The sequence below is a fragment of the Balaenoptera musculus genome, chromosome 4 (assembly GCF_009873245.2).
Source record: "Balaenoptera musculus isolate JJ_BM4_2016_0621 chromosome 4, mBalMus1.pri.v3, whole genome shotgun sequence".
Classification (NCBI taxonomy): domain Eukaryota; kingdom Metazoa; phylum Chordata; class Mammalia; order Artiodactyla; family Balaenopteridae; genus Balaenoptera; species Balaenoptera musculus.
This window is the reverse complement of record NC_045788.1, coordinates 36,792,908-36,807,230: the sequence shown is the minus strand read 5'-3', so window position 1 is coordinate 36,807,230 and position 14,323 is coordinate 36,792,908. Positions and strand designations below refer to the sequence as shown.

Sequence of the window (14,323 nt, the reverse complement as noted above, 5' to 3'; positions counted from 1 at the left end):
CCTTTCCAATAATTTGTCCATTTCTTCATGGTTGTCCATTTTATTGGCATATAGTTATTTGTAGTAGTCTCTTATAATCCTTTGTATTTCTATGATGTCAGTTGTCATTTCTCCTTTTTCATTTCTCATTTTATTGATTTGCATCCTCTCCCTTTTTTTCTTGATGAGTCTGGCTAAGGCTTTATCAGTTTTGTTTATCTTCTCAAAGAACCAACTTTTAGTTTTATTGATCTTTGCTATTGTTTTCTTCACTTCTATTTCATTTATTTCTCCTCTGTTCTTTATGATTTCTTTCCTTCTACTGACTTTGGGTTTTCTTTGTTCTTCTTCGTACTGTTCCTGTTCACTGAAGAAATCAAAGAGGAAATAAAAAAATACATAGAAACAAATTACAATGAAAACACGATGACCCAAAACCTATGGGATGCAGCAAAATCAGTTCTAAGAGGAAAGTTTATAGCAATTCAGTCTCACCTCAAGAAAAATCTCAAATAATCTAACCCTACACCTAAAGCAACTAGAGAAAGAAGCCTTGAATATTTTGAATTAAGTGATCGTGAACCTATCTATCTATCTATCTATCTATCTATCTATCTATCTATCTATCTATCACAGGGTTGTAATGAGGACTAAATGAGTTAATATTTGCACAGTGCTTAGAACATTACCTGGCACATAGTAAGCACTATGTGCATATATTTTAAATAAAATAATAAAAAAAATAATGACTGTCTTGTTTAAATCACTCAGGTGGTAACCAGGAGAGAAGGTTCTGGCCACTGAGTGCAGGCATGTCTGACACTGGAAGCTGTGCTTTCTGTGTAGCCTGAGCCACCTCTGACACACCAGGGCTGGGACTCATGTCCTTTGGTCTTTAAAACTAGCCTTGTTTATACAGTAAGCTGAAGCACTCTCTACCTTCTGAGAGGATTATTCAGTGAAACCAGGTCTCCTGTTTGTATTAGTTTGGCAGGGTTGCCATAATAAAGTACCACAGACAGGGTGGCTTAAACAACAGAGATTTATTTTCCCACAGTTCTGGAGGCTGGAAGTCTGAGATCAAGGTGTCTGCAGGTTTTTTTTCTGAGGCCCCTCTCTAGCTTACAGATGGCTGCCTTCTCCCTGTGTCCTCACATGGTCTTCCCTCTGTGCGTGCCTGTGTCCTAATCTCCTTTTCTTATAAGGACACCAGTCATGTTGGATTAGGGCTCATTTAAAGACTTTATTTTAACTTAATTACCTCTTTAAAGTCTGTCTCCAAATACAGTCACATTCTGAGGTCCCAGGGGTTAGGACTTCAATATATGAATTTGGGGGTGTGGATCACAATTCAGCCCCTGCCACTATTTTAAGACACTAGATGAATTACCTCTCACGCTAGCTGTACCCCATACACATGCTGGCTCATTCCTGCCCCAGTGTTTTTCCAAGTGTGGTCCAGGATCACCTAGAGTCCAATCATTTGCGCCCTTAGTAAAAATAAGGTTGGCCCCCCAGCCTGTGAATCAGAATCTGGGGGAGGGAACTGCAGGCCCCAGGTATGGAGCTTGCTTGTTTTTTACATTTATATAAAGGCTTGGTTTAATTAAAGAGATTCAGGAAAAGTCAGGTAGCATGGTAGCCCCCACCCCATCCCCACCCCCCCTGCAGTCTCCTCCCCCACCTCTGACACCCCACCCCAAAAGTGTGTGAAAGAGGAGCTGGAGAGAGAGGGGCAGCCCTATGGGAAGTTGGAGGGGAGAGCACAGCGCATCCTGATGGCTCCTATAGTGTGGGTCACCCTGCAGGGCAACATAGAGCCTACTGTCCCACTCAGAGCCTCGGGGTTCCCTTCAGCGCAGACAGGCAGAGCTTTGCAGTGTAGGTGCCAGCAGGGGAGGCCGTCCTCCCAGGCAGTGCCAGGGTGCAGCCTGACCTCGGGCTCCAGTCATTTCCCGTGTGCAGCACCCCTGCCCCTCTCCCCAGCTCCTGGAGACCTGGAAGCTCTCCCTTGCCCCTCAGATTAGCAGGAGACCTGAGCCTTGGATCGTATTTAAGAGACAGCGATGGGGGGCTTCCCTGGTGGCGCAGTGGTTGGGAGTCTGCCTGCCAATGCGGAGGACGCGAGTTCGAGCCCTGGTCTGGGAAGATCCCACGTGCCGCGGAGCGACTGGGCCCGTGAGCCACAATTACTGAGCCTGCGCGTCTGGAGCCTGTGCTCCGCAACAAGAGAGGCCGCGATGCTGAGAGGCCCGCGCATCGCGATGAAGAGTGGCCCCCGCTTGCCACAACTAGAGAAAGCCCTCGCACAGAAACGAAGACCCAACACAGCCATAAATAAAATAAATAAATAAATAATTAAAAAAAAAAAAAGAAAAAAAAAGAGACAGCGATGGGGCATTTTCCAGAGCCACATGCTGAAGCAGGGAGCAGAGAGTGAGGTGGTTCCTGCATCCGCTGACTCTGCTCCAAAACATCCAGTGATGTCGCGGGAGGTGGGGTCATGCCGGCTCCCCGTAAGCTGATGTCGGGCGCGGATTTACCATTTGCACGAGCACAGCCGATTAACCACGACCGAACCAACGTGAGCCTCTAGAGTGGGTGTCTGCTGCAGGTGTGTGTGCACACACCCTGTCCCACACCTGTGTCTGGGTGGCCACCAGCAAAGCAGCGGTGAGCCGGACCCTAGCCGGAAAAGGTTTTCCCAGCACCGTGACAACCATCAAAGAGAATGGCGATAATCCATCCTTCACCTTTCTTTGCTGGTTCTGGCTTAGATTCCTCATGTCTTAAAATACTTGCTTGGCTGGCAGTGACTCACCTGGACTGGCATTGAACAGAACAGGCAGGAGGTGCTTTCTTCTGAAGAACCGTCACAAACCTGCACAGCATCTGAGGTCTTTCACGTCACACATTGTTCCTGTCAAAGCGGAGACGTATTTCCTACTCTCTCGTCAAGGTTGGAGCTGCCAAAGAAAGTAAAGTGATTAGGATGTGTCAAACTTTGGCACTTGTCCTAAACAGCGTTTGAAGAAATCAGGTTTATCTGAGAATCTCTACCACATCCTCTACCCAGTGCTACAGCGGCCCCGTTTTTGACAGGGCACTCTCAAAATTGAAAGTTCATAGGTAGAATCAGTCACCTCCGTGTCGGGTCCTCTAGTGGCATCTCAGGCAGTGTCAAGCTCTAATTGTTGGGATTTCATGAATTCTGAGTACTTCACTGACTTAAGAACTCTCTGGAAGCTGGTAATTTTGAAACTGCATTGTTTGTAAACTTGAATTAATAAAAAGCAGGGTCAAGAGTTTTACTGTCCATTAAACTGTGTTTATTCGTCCTCTCTTGATTCCACCTGAATTCCACAGGCTGTAAATTGTGGTTTATTGGAAGTCAGACCTGGATTCAAATCATAGGTTCACCACTTATTAGCTGTGTGACTTTGGCCAAATTACAGCACTTCTCTGAATGTTTCCTCGACTGCCAAAGTGGAATTGATACGATCTTCCACACTGCATAGTAGGGGATATTAAAAGAGATCACGAATGTGACAGTTGCCAGCACAGAGTGTGACCCATAGAGGCGCACTCCTTTTCACGTCTCTCCCTTTCCCCCTGCTATTTGAAATGAGCATCATTTCTGGCTCACTAATGTTCTAATATTGGCACATTTCAGTATGTGGTTTTGCTTTTAGAATGTCATAAATAATCCTCCAGGAAAAATTAGAAATGATCAGCATACAGAGCCCAAGACCAGCAGTCGCTGAAGTCAGGAGAGGTGGTTTGTACGCTCAGACAGAAAGACAGGAGCAAAGAGACTCGGCAGGAGTGAGTAGCAGCAGTTTCCTCTTGAAAGCTTCCTTAAAAATTCTCTGTGAAGTGTGATAAGTCGGGGGCAGCTCCAGGGGCACAGGCAAGGTCCCCGGGAGCCCAGCCATGCCCACACGCGGCCTCCATCCCACACACCATCCCCCGCCATCCACCCCTGGTCAGGTCCAGCTCCAGTCCCCGCTGACTTCTCCAGCTCTTCCCATCAGAACCTCAGGTTTTATTATTTGCTGGGTTTTCCCCTCATTCTTTCATCTCTTTGGTCTCAGCTTCCCACCAAAGAAAGGATGGCTTTGAGCCCCGCTACACCCCTTATTAGTTGGGTTATTATGGATAAATTGCTTAGCCTCTTTGAAACTCAGTCTTCCCATCTGTAAATGGGGATCCTACATCGTTAGGTTGTTATAAAGACCAATGTGAATAAAATGCATGTCAAAGTATTTTGTAAAGTGCTGAGAAAAAAAAGAATTCAAATCCCTCTTAGCATGTATACCTCACTGGCACATAGCAGGTGCTCAAAAATATACATTAGGTTACGTTTTGATTACAAATCTTTGCCATGGGAATGCTGTGCAACACTCCAACGCACCAGGGGTCGTCCCAAACAGTCCTCCAAGGGGCCCAAGGGTTCCTAGGTGGTTTCTGCAGAGAATCTGACATTTGCTGGGCATTCGCCGTGTCCAGGCTCAGGCCTGGGGACAGCTTGTGCAATCTCCAAGGGATAGGTATTAACCAAGATTCCCTCACCACGTGTGTGGCAAATGAAGCCACATCAAGACTAATAATCCAGATATTAGTTTGTTACCACCATCTCTTACGCAGAACTTAATCCCAGCAAAGCGTCTTCCCTCCTGTACATTTGGGGAGCCCCTGGGGTAAGATGTCTTACCCGTTCTCACCAACAAATCAATGGCTGGGTGCCAGGTCCCACCCCTTTCCCTGCTCTGCCTCTTCGCCCAGGCAAGACTGCACTGTGGAGAAGATGCCTTTCTCCCTGTTATGCTCGTTTCTGGGGTCCCCATTACGGTGAGCTTGTACCTCTGCAAACAATCTGTTAGCTTTTAGAGACAGCTTTGCCCAGGAATCAGACTTGGGGTAGGGCCCAGAATAGATTAGCCACTGTTAGCACAGTGTACTCAGACCTACTCCCTTCTTGGACCTGGATGCTTTGCCCCTTGGCGAGCTCACCATGCTGGGCTTCTGGCAGTCACTCCGACCCCTGGGGTTTCCCCACTAGCTCAGCAGATGGGACTGAATCCCAGTGCAGGCTCCAACTACACCAATGAAGAAAGGAAGGCTCAGAGGGGAAAGGAACTTACCCAAGGTCACGCAGCCAACAGGCGGCAGACAGCCAAACCCAGAGCAAAGTCCAAATCCCATGTTCTCTCTGATCCAAATCCCATGATCAAAGTGGCAACGTGACACGCTGTTCTGACACTGGCGTCCCTACAGCAGGGCACGCTGTGCCGGTCACTGTTTACTGTACGTACTTTTCTCCTCCCCAGAGACTTCAGTCTCTTTCTGCTTGGTTTCTATTTGGATTTATGCTTTCAACATAAAAAGCTGGGGATTCCTTGCCATTTCACCCTCCTTACCTCCCTCCCATTAGACTCATAATTTATCTCCATGTTATTTGGCTCGTGGTTAAAAGTACCGTGGTGCTTATACAGATGAGAGAACAAGCAGGTCAACCTTAGCCAGGGTTAGCAGATTTGAGAAAAATGCAAACCCCTTGGCTCGGTTCCCGAAGCCCCTACAACTTGGCCACCCTACACCAACCCTCTGCTCCAGCAGAAAGGTCCTGACCCTGAGTTCTCCTCATTCTGTCCCCAGTGTAGCCTGGTGCCTAGAGGGGTGTGGCCTGCGCCCCCATGTGCTCACACTAACACAGCTGTCCCTCCCAGCCCATTCCAATGACCTGGCGTCTGCCCCCCTTCCTCACTGACACTCCAGTTCCCAGCAGGGATCCACACCCAGTCCTGGCCCCAGCCCCCTTGGCCCAGGGCCTTGACTTTCTATCGTGGCCTTGCCAAAGCTCTTCTTGGGGAGCTAGATGCCCCTTTTTCCCAAGATGCTGCCAGGGGACCTGCCTCCCATCTAAGCAAACCTTCTCCTGACCCCCATTTCCTCCCTAAGCTTGAACTCTCTCGACTGCCCTAGACTTGGGCTGTACCAGCTCCACTCATCAGATGAGGAAACTCTTTGGGGAGGGGGGAGGATGCACACCAGCCTGGCCTCCTGAGCTGGCCACTTCCTGGGGTCAGGCGACTTGTCACTTTCTTTGGTGGGCTCCTAATGTACCAGCAGCCACGGTTCTTGGGTGCTCAGTTCATGCAGGGATGAGGGTAGGGGGGACTGAGTCTGCAGTTGGACTTCTTAAAGACCCTATTTTATACCACATACCCCCCACCTCACATTCCTGGTCTTCCCATTCTTTCTTTTTCTCCATAGCCCTTATCACCGTTCTGATATCCTATGTGTCCCCCTCTCCAAGTAGAGAAGTGAGCTCCCTGAGACCCAAGGCTGCTTTGCTTGAGCACCTGGCCCACGGTGGGTGCTCAATAACTCTCTGTGGAACCGATGAGTGGAATGCCCGCGGCCTTGGCAGGCAGCACCCGAGCGCACACACCGAGGCGCTGGGAAGACCAGGAGCTCTCGTTTCTCAGCTGTCACAGAGGCCAGCTGCCTCAGGGCTGCCAAAGAGGATTTCCACACCTCCTCCATCTTAGCCGGGGCAATAAAACGTCTACAAGGGCTTCCCAGCACTGCACTGGGTGTGGGAAAGGCAAAGCCTTCCGGCAGCTTCTTAACCTGGCTGGACTCAGCCATCCACCCCGCTGAGAAAGGGATTGTTCCTGCTGCTCCTGCAAGCCCTAGGCCTGTCACACCCCGAGCGCGCCGCGCCGTCTCTCCTTCCCAGACGCGAGCTGTCTTACCCACCTTTACACCCCAGTGCCCGGCACAGTGCAGAGAAGCTATGAAGCGTGTGATAGATACGTGATGAATGCCTGGATTCCACGGGAGAAAGGCAGCCCCTTCTGAATTAATTATGTGACTCAAAATGCCAGGGCAGGATGAGTTTATTTCTCCTTTATTGTGATTAATGATTTTATTTTTCCAAAGAGTTTTTCAATTCTGAGATTTAAGTTTTATATACCGTAAATTTTAAGCTATCCCTCCTTTCAAAAAAGATACAGCATAAATTTTAGAGTAAAACTGATGGTTATGTTTTCTCTCCCTAGACCTTAAATATCTCCTTTTACTGAGGGCCGATTTAAAAAAAAAAATAATGTGGAGTGTTTTATGATACTGAAAATAAAAGTCTGTGAGGAAAAGCTGATGTTGTCTTTACTATCTCTCTTGGAATAATTAAACTTCGTATTTATTACAAAAAGCTTTTTTTTAAAAAAACAAAAAACAGGCAACAACTAATTATCCAGTTTCTCTTGGATTTAGGAGAGGGTGATTTACTTTCAAAAGAGGAAATAATACACAGAGAAAAAGTAAGACGGTTGTTGTCACATCCAAAAGAGGAGGGACCAAACAATTTCTAAATGGAACTATTTATGGATACTAAATAGTACTAAGTTTTAAACCAGACTGGACATTTCATTGATTATATTCCTCAAATTCAACGATCAGAAATTAATTTAGTCAGTGTGGTAAGAAAATTTAAGAAGAGAAAAATTCTGCTTTATGATTTTCTTCTTTAATTTATTTTTGGCTGCATTGGGTCTTCGTTGCTGCATGCAGGCTTTCTCTAGCTGCAGCAAGCGGGGGCTACTCTTCGTTGCAGTGTGTGGGCTTCTCACTGTGGTGGCTTCTCGTGTTGTGGAGCATGGGCTCTAGGCTCGTGGGCTTCAGTAGTTGCAGCACGCGGGCTCAATAGTTGCAGCACGTGGGCCCTAGAGCACATGGGCTTCAGTAGTTGTGGCTCGCGGGCTCAGTAGTTGTGGCTCGCGGGCTCAGTAGTTGTGGCTCACGGGCTCTAGAGCACAGGCTCAGTAGTCGTGGCGCATGGGCTCAGTTGCTCCGTGGCATGTGGGATCTTCCTGGACCAGGGATCGAACCTGTGTCCCCTGCCTTGGCAGGCGGATTCTTAACCATTGCACCTCCAGGGAAGTCCTATGATTTTCAACATTAGTTATCTATGCCGATCACAGTTTATGGATAAGTGTACAGGTGCCAGTTCACTTCATGTTGTGGAAACACTCCATTTGTCCCTGAGAGTTTTAGAAAGTTAAACCCCAGAAGGCAGCGTGGTGTTCCTCTGTTGTGCCTGCCTACATAACAACCAGTACGGCATTTCTGCTAACAGCATCCAGATTGTTTCTGGGGGGAGCCATGCTCCACCCCACTCTCAGTTCCAGAGGTTAGGAATAGTCATGTGACCTAGGCTTGGCCAATCAGGAATTGACTCAGAAGCAGGGACATGAGTAAAGCTGGGCCAATAGGAATCTGATTTGGGATTGTTGCTGGTGCTATTGAAAAAGGTGTGCTTTCCCTTTTGGGATTGCTAACACTTGGAGCTGCTGCCTGAGAGTGAAGCCAACACAAAGGAAAGCAGACAGATGGTAAATTCAACTCACACTGCAACTTGGATGTATCAACAAACGTAATTTCTCTAGCTTACCCATAATCAATCTGGCCCTCCACTGGTTAGTAAGGGTTGAAACCGGTTTAAATCATGGTGCAATCCAATAATTCCAATATCCTCTTTGAGAACATGCTCAGTTTCTCAGATGGCCTCCCCCATCTCCTGCTCCACCAATAAAGATGATGGTGTCTGGCCAGTATTCACCTGTACCCTTCATTATGGCTGACCTTGTTGATAAAATACTGAGATATGCCTGAAGCAGCTGGTAAACAGGTGCTGCCTTGAGTTCCCTAAGCACCTCCCACTGCCCCCTCCCTGGGACTTTTCCCTAAGCTCCCCACAATCCATCAGTGAAAATGTTAATCCTGGACACAGCAGGGCACTCCGTTCAGACTGGTCAATGCCTGAGCCTGTAAGATTTTTAAATGTTTTGGCCATCATCCCTGTAAGGTATATATAGTGGAGGTAGAAAGAGGGACAGTGCTTCTGCATCCTCATGGTGTTGAGAGAAAGGGAACTCCTGGCCTTGCACCCACCCTTGGGTATAGCTGTCCGGTGTCTGCCCATGTCAGGACAAGGTCCACTTTTGGCCTGGACTGGGTGTGCTGCCAGCCTCTGATGTGAAGTCTGTGGATGGCGAGTTTGTAGTCTGTCCACAAGTCTGAGGCAGTGCTCCCTGGCTGACGTAGCCTCTTCTTTGTTCTTCCAGGTGCTTCTGACTTCTGGCCATGAATTCCTATCAGTCCTGGTCCCAGGGGTCCACCCTGCAGCCTGTACCACTGAGTCACCCCACCACGGTGATCACCCTGGCAAGCTGGCCACAGACTTGCTGCTACATCTGGGTAGGGTCCAAGCTACACGGGGACCTAGCATAGCTTAAAAAGTCCATTGTGGGCCTCCCTCTGTCAGACCAAAATCAGGCTACCCAGGCTCTCCCTCTCATACTTCTGGAACCGTGGCAGGGGATAGGGTCTTCCCATGCCTGTGGGGCTAATCATTACTTTTCCACCACAGTTGCTCCTCCCAGGCCTCTGGTCTTGTTCTGCTGCTTCTGTCCTTCCACAATCCCCCTTTCTCCCTCTGTCTAGACCTGTCATACATAAAACCCAAGGTTTAGTCTACCAAACCCAGTCCTTGATCTTCTAAAGAGGAAGGTAATGGAACGTAGAGGCTATTTTCTCAAGGTAAGAGCTTGGATTACAGGGCTCTCATTTTGCTACAAACTCTATTTTTGAATGTCAGAAGCTGAGTGTTACTTTTTCTTTCTCTTTGCATACCTTCTGGAAAGAATCTTCATCCCCTCCTCCAAACTTGAGTAGACTAAATTCATATGCTCTGAAAGGCAAAAGAGAAAAGCACACTAATAACTTCAAAACATAATCCCTATTCCTTCTGACAACATCTTTCAAGCACCCTAACCTAACCATGCCTGAAGCCAGTAGCCCAGTTTAGCAAACCAATGGATTCCATTTTGGGTTTAGCTGGTTAGAGCTGGGTTTCAGTCACTTGCTACTTGGAGTCCTGACTGACGCGGGAATAACAGCAGCTATTTCACATGATTGTGTAGCATTCAGCACAGCTTCACATGCAAGTGGGGCTGGTTAAATGCATTTGATGGTCAGATTGCTGCCATGGCTAGAACCTGACAAGGACAAAGCTGGTTTTGAAGAACTCCTCAAGTCCATTCCTAAACCTTGCAAATGCATTGCTTCCTCTCACGTGGCAGAAGGAAAAGAACAAAGAGAGAGGAATCTTTCCTTTGGGTTATCTGGGGTCAGAATCCCCTCTCCTCCCATTCATCTCTGTGGAGGCTCTACTGAGACCCCATCCTATTCCTCCCTGTTAACCCTTCCTGCTTCTCCTTACCCTTTAAACATGTTTCAGTTTCCCATAGCAAAAAGACAACGACAAAAAACTCACGCCCAGGGACTTCCCTGGCAGTCCAGTGGTTACAACAATGAGCTTCTACTGCAGGGGCTGGGGGTGCGGGGTTCATCCCTGGTTGGGGAACTAAGATCCCGCATGCCCTGCAGCACAGCCCAAACAAACACACAAACGAACAAACAAAAAAACAACTCACGCCCAGTTGTAACTTCCCCTTGCCTGCCAACCAACTCTCCTGCAGCAGTGGGCCATATCTACTACCCCTGCTGCTCCTCTGCCCTGACTCCATTGACTTCTAACTCACTGTGGCTTGGTTTCTGCTCTCACGTCCCCACCGAAACTGGAGTCACACGTGTCAATAACTTCCTCATTGTTGAGATCAACAGGCACATTCCAGGACTAGTGCGCTGAACCTCTCTGTGTCATTTCCCACTCCCAACCACCTCCTGAGCCTGGATAATGTCTTCATTTGGACTGTTTGATGCCACTTTTTTTCCAGTTTTCTTCTCACTTCTGTGCCCCCTCCTCAGGATCCCGATTTGATCCTTAGAAGCTGGTGTGTGTCAGGGTTCAGTTCTCATCCATCCCATGATCTTCTCGGTCTGCCTGCTCTCTCTGGGTCATCTCAGCCCCGCCCCAGCTTCAGTGACTAGCTGTGTCGACCCTTTCCCAGTGGGCATCTCTGGGCTTCTCTCCCATGCTTGGCACCTACGCTCCTGACTGCCTCCTGGATGTCTTCCCTGGAAGTTCCATAGGCACATTAAAATATATATTCAAAATACGCCATCCTCGTCTCAGACCTGTTTCTACTCCTTTACTTGCTATCACAGTAAATGGTATCATCATCCGTGAAGCTGCACAAAGTACCTGGGAGTCCTGAATTCCTATTTTCCTTTCCCCTTTCCCTGCTTACTGAGGCAGACCCCTTTTACCTGGCAGTATATAATGGGTCCCCCAAAGCAGTGTGGGTAAATGGATGAATGAACTATGGGGGACACAGAAAACCAGGGCTCTAACTTGAGTCTAAAATTTGATGCCGGTTTACCTTTCACAGTTTTTCACTGCTTCTTCCTTAACAAGAGGGACCATCATTGTACCAGATGGTCTTCACCGCTGGTCATCTATGATTCCAGATGACTCCAATCTGTTACCTTAGGCGCTTGACCACCATTCCTTCTTATCCACTTAACCCCATTGCCCCTTCTTGTGCCTGTCCCGCCTAGGAAAAGAGGAGGGAGGCCCCTGTGATAAAGTAGAACTTCAAACGTAAATTGCACCACCTCGCAGAACACATTTCACCCTGATAAGAGGTCCCGATGTATCCCTGCAGCCACCAGGAGTCACAGTGAGGGTTGGGAGGGGAGGAAGGAAAGAGGGAGGGGGAAGGACGGGGCAGTAGGAGGAAAGATAAACAGAGGTCATTTCCTCCTTTCCCTGTCTTGCCAGGTCTGGTAACCCTGTGTGAGTCTTCCCAAGTGCTGCGCGCGGGAAAGTACCTTCCCTCTCTTGCAGCCGACTTCTGTCTGGAAATGAGTACCCTGACTGTCTCATGAAAGCCTGTGCGCCTAGCACTTTCGACTTCTCAAAACATTGCATGAATATCTGTTTGAGTGACTTCCAAGTGCAGGCTTTGTGCTAAGCAATGTGCACCTTATCTCATTTAAGCCCTGCGACCTTGGCAGGTAGGTCCTGTTTTTTATCTCCGCTTTGCAGACGAGGAAACTAGGGCTTAGAGAGGTTAATTGCTTCACAAGGCTATCCAGCTAGCAGTGCAGTCCTGCAAATCATCAAATCAAACCCAGGTGTGTATCATTCTATGTGTAAGTCTGGGGTGGCCACCGTTACACTGCTTCTGATGTATTCGTGGTTATCTTCCATACCATACATACGTTTAGGACATGGTACATCCAGGCGCTAGATAAATGCTCGGTGAAGTAGTGCCTAAACCACGCCAATAAGAGCTGGATCTGGTCCCAGCTGGCAGAATTCAGAAATGCAGCTTTAGGCGGTTCCCAATGCTTCCTTGTACCTCAGTTTCCTCATCTGTAAAAGGGAGGCACGAAGCAAATGCCCTCCAAGGAGCCTGTAGCATTCCGTGGCTCTATTCCAATAGTGCAGTGTCCCCAGCACGCTGCCAGGAATCTGGACGGAGAGCGTGATCAGACGGACAGGACTCTCTGCGGGCGCTCCCCTACCCTGCCGCTGACGCATGCGCCCTCGCCCGCCGCCCTGGCGAGGAGCCCGGAGCAACGCGGCCCCTCTCCGCGCATGTGCAAGCCCTGGTGGCCCGACTGCGGGCCCCGGGTGCAGAGACGGCTCCCTCCCCCGGCGCGGCGGAATCAGTGCCCTCGGTAGGGAAGGGGTGATCCTGGCAGGGACGAGCCGGGGCCCACGTGGGATGCGCCTGGCCCTCGTTAGGAAAGGCCACAGCCTCCCCCAAGGCCCTTGGAAAGCTGTTCCCGTGCGGGAGAGTGTGTTCCAGCCTCCGCGCCCTCGCTCTGGACGTGCTGGGCGGCACAGAGAGGCCGTTCTTTCCCAACACAGATGGAAACGCTCCCCTGGCACTGCTGCCTGGGGTGTGGAGGAGGGGAGGGCCCCGCAGCTCCGCCGACTCGGGAAGCCGGGGAGGACTTTCCTCTCAAAAACCATACTGCTGATTAAAATGAAAACGTCTAAGGTCACCGAGGACATTTATCCAACTAGGAGTGGGGAATGGGAGGTGTGAGACATCACCTGATAGTAGAAGCTCCTAAAGGGCAGCTGGCACTGCAGGGAGGCCCACCCTTCATTGCTGCTTAGGGATGAATAACAGAACCTAGACAGCTATTTTTACACTGGCTGAGAGAGAGAGAGAGAGAGAGAGAGAGGGAGAGAGAGGGAGGGAGGGAGGGAGAGAGTTGCGGGAGGAGGTGGGAGCAACAGGGGAGAGGACCTAGGGAGAGAGCAAGTGCAGCCTCTTCCCTACTCATCCCGTGATCTTATTCCTCTTCCCAATGGGGATTCCCTCCCCGGAAGTTAAGAATTATTTATTACTTTGAAATCAGAAAAGGAAGAAGGACGCTAATCAAAAAGTTCCCTGAACGGTGAAAATAAATGAGATCTCAACATTCTGAAATTGCCCCTGTCGGTCCCCTCAGTCCTTTCTCCCCTTGTTTGCCATCTTTTGAATGCCCAGGTCTGAGGTTATGGATCTGAATTTTCTTTTCCCTGCTCAGGGATCATGGAATGGCCTCTAGGAGGTTTGGGTCAGTGGGCTGGAGGAGACAAGGAAGGGGAGCCCTTCTACCAGAATGCTATTCAGGTCATCACTGTTTACTGTATGACTTTGTCTTGAAAGGCCTGCTTCTTCAAACGGGGATTTTCAGGCCATGGTAAGTTCTGGGAAGGCAGAAGGATGTCCAGAAAGGGTGGTTGCTTTCAATGTTCAGCTGATACGAGGCCGCCAGAGCCTGTGCCTGTGCTTTCGTCTGTCAGAATAAATATGGTGCTGAACTCACCAGTCCAAGGAGATGTGCTATGGGAGACAGTCGCAAGCTGCGTGGGGAACCACTGCTGACATCAGCTCACTTCACACCGCTCAGGCTACTTTGATTCCATTGAACTTCATTTCGTTGACTCCCCAAGCCCTAAGAAATCTGGAAAAAGGAGGCACAGAAAATAATTTCAAAAGTTAAACGAGGCATGAAATGACCCCTGACATTAAAGGGAGGTTGTAGAGGTTCACCATCTTAAGACTTTGATTAGGGGAACCTTTTAGAAGTTTTTGTCTGAGAATTATGGTGACCAAAAACAGAACAAAACAAACCCCTTCACGGAGGAGGAAAGGTTACTTGGAGCTCTTTATTTCATTTGGCACTTCGAAGATTCACCAGATCACAGTAAGGGTATAGGGTTGGGGTTGTGTTGGGGGGAGGATGAAGGTGCTTCATCTGTGACTGATGTCTCCCACAAAGAGAAGAAAGTAATCTTTCCCTCTGCAAAGGGAAGCTGGAGGTCAAAGCTGTGGAGAAGCATCCAACCCAGCAGCACCACAGCCTC

General features: G+C 48.9%; 1 long non-coding RNA gene across 1 annotated transcript; it reads right to left on the bottom strand.

Moving 5' to 3' along the window:
• Positions 1–2,742: 2,742 nt before the first annotated feature.
• On the bottom strand, positions 2,743–13,874 carry LOC118894737. Its single transcript, XR_005019741.1, has 3 exons — positions 13,783–13,874; positions 9,679–9,736; positions 2,743–2,945 (listed from the first exon to the last, which is right to left on the bottom strand). It is a non-coding gene; the product is annotated as an uncharacterized LOC118894737 (long non-coding RNA).
• Between the last annotated feature and the right edge of the window lie 449 nt (positions 13,875–14,323).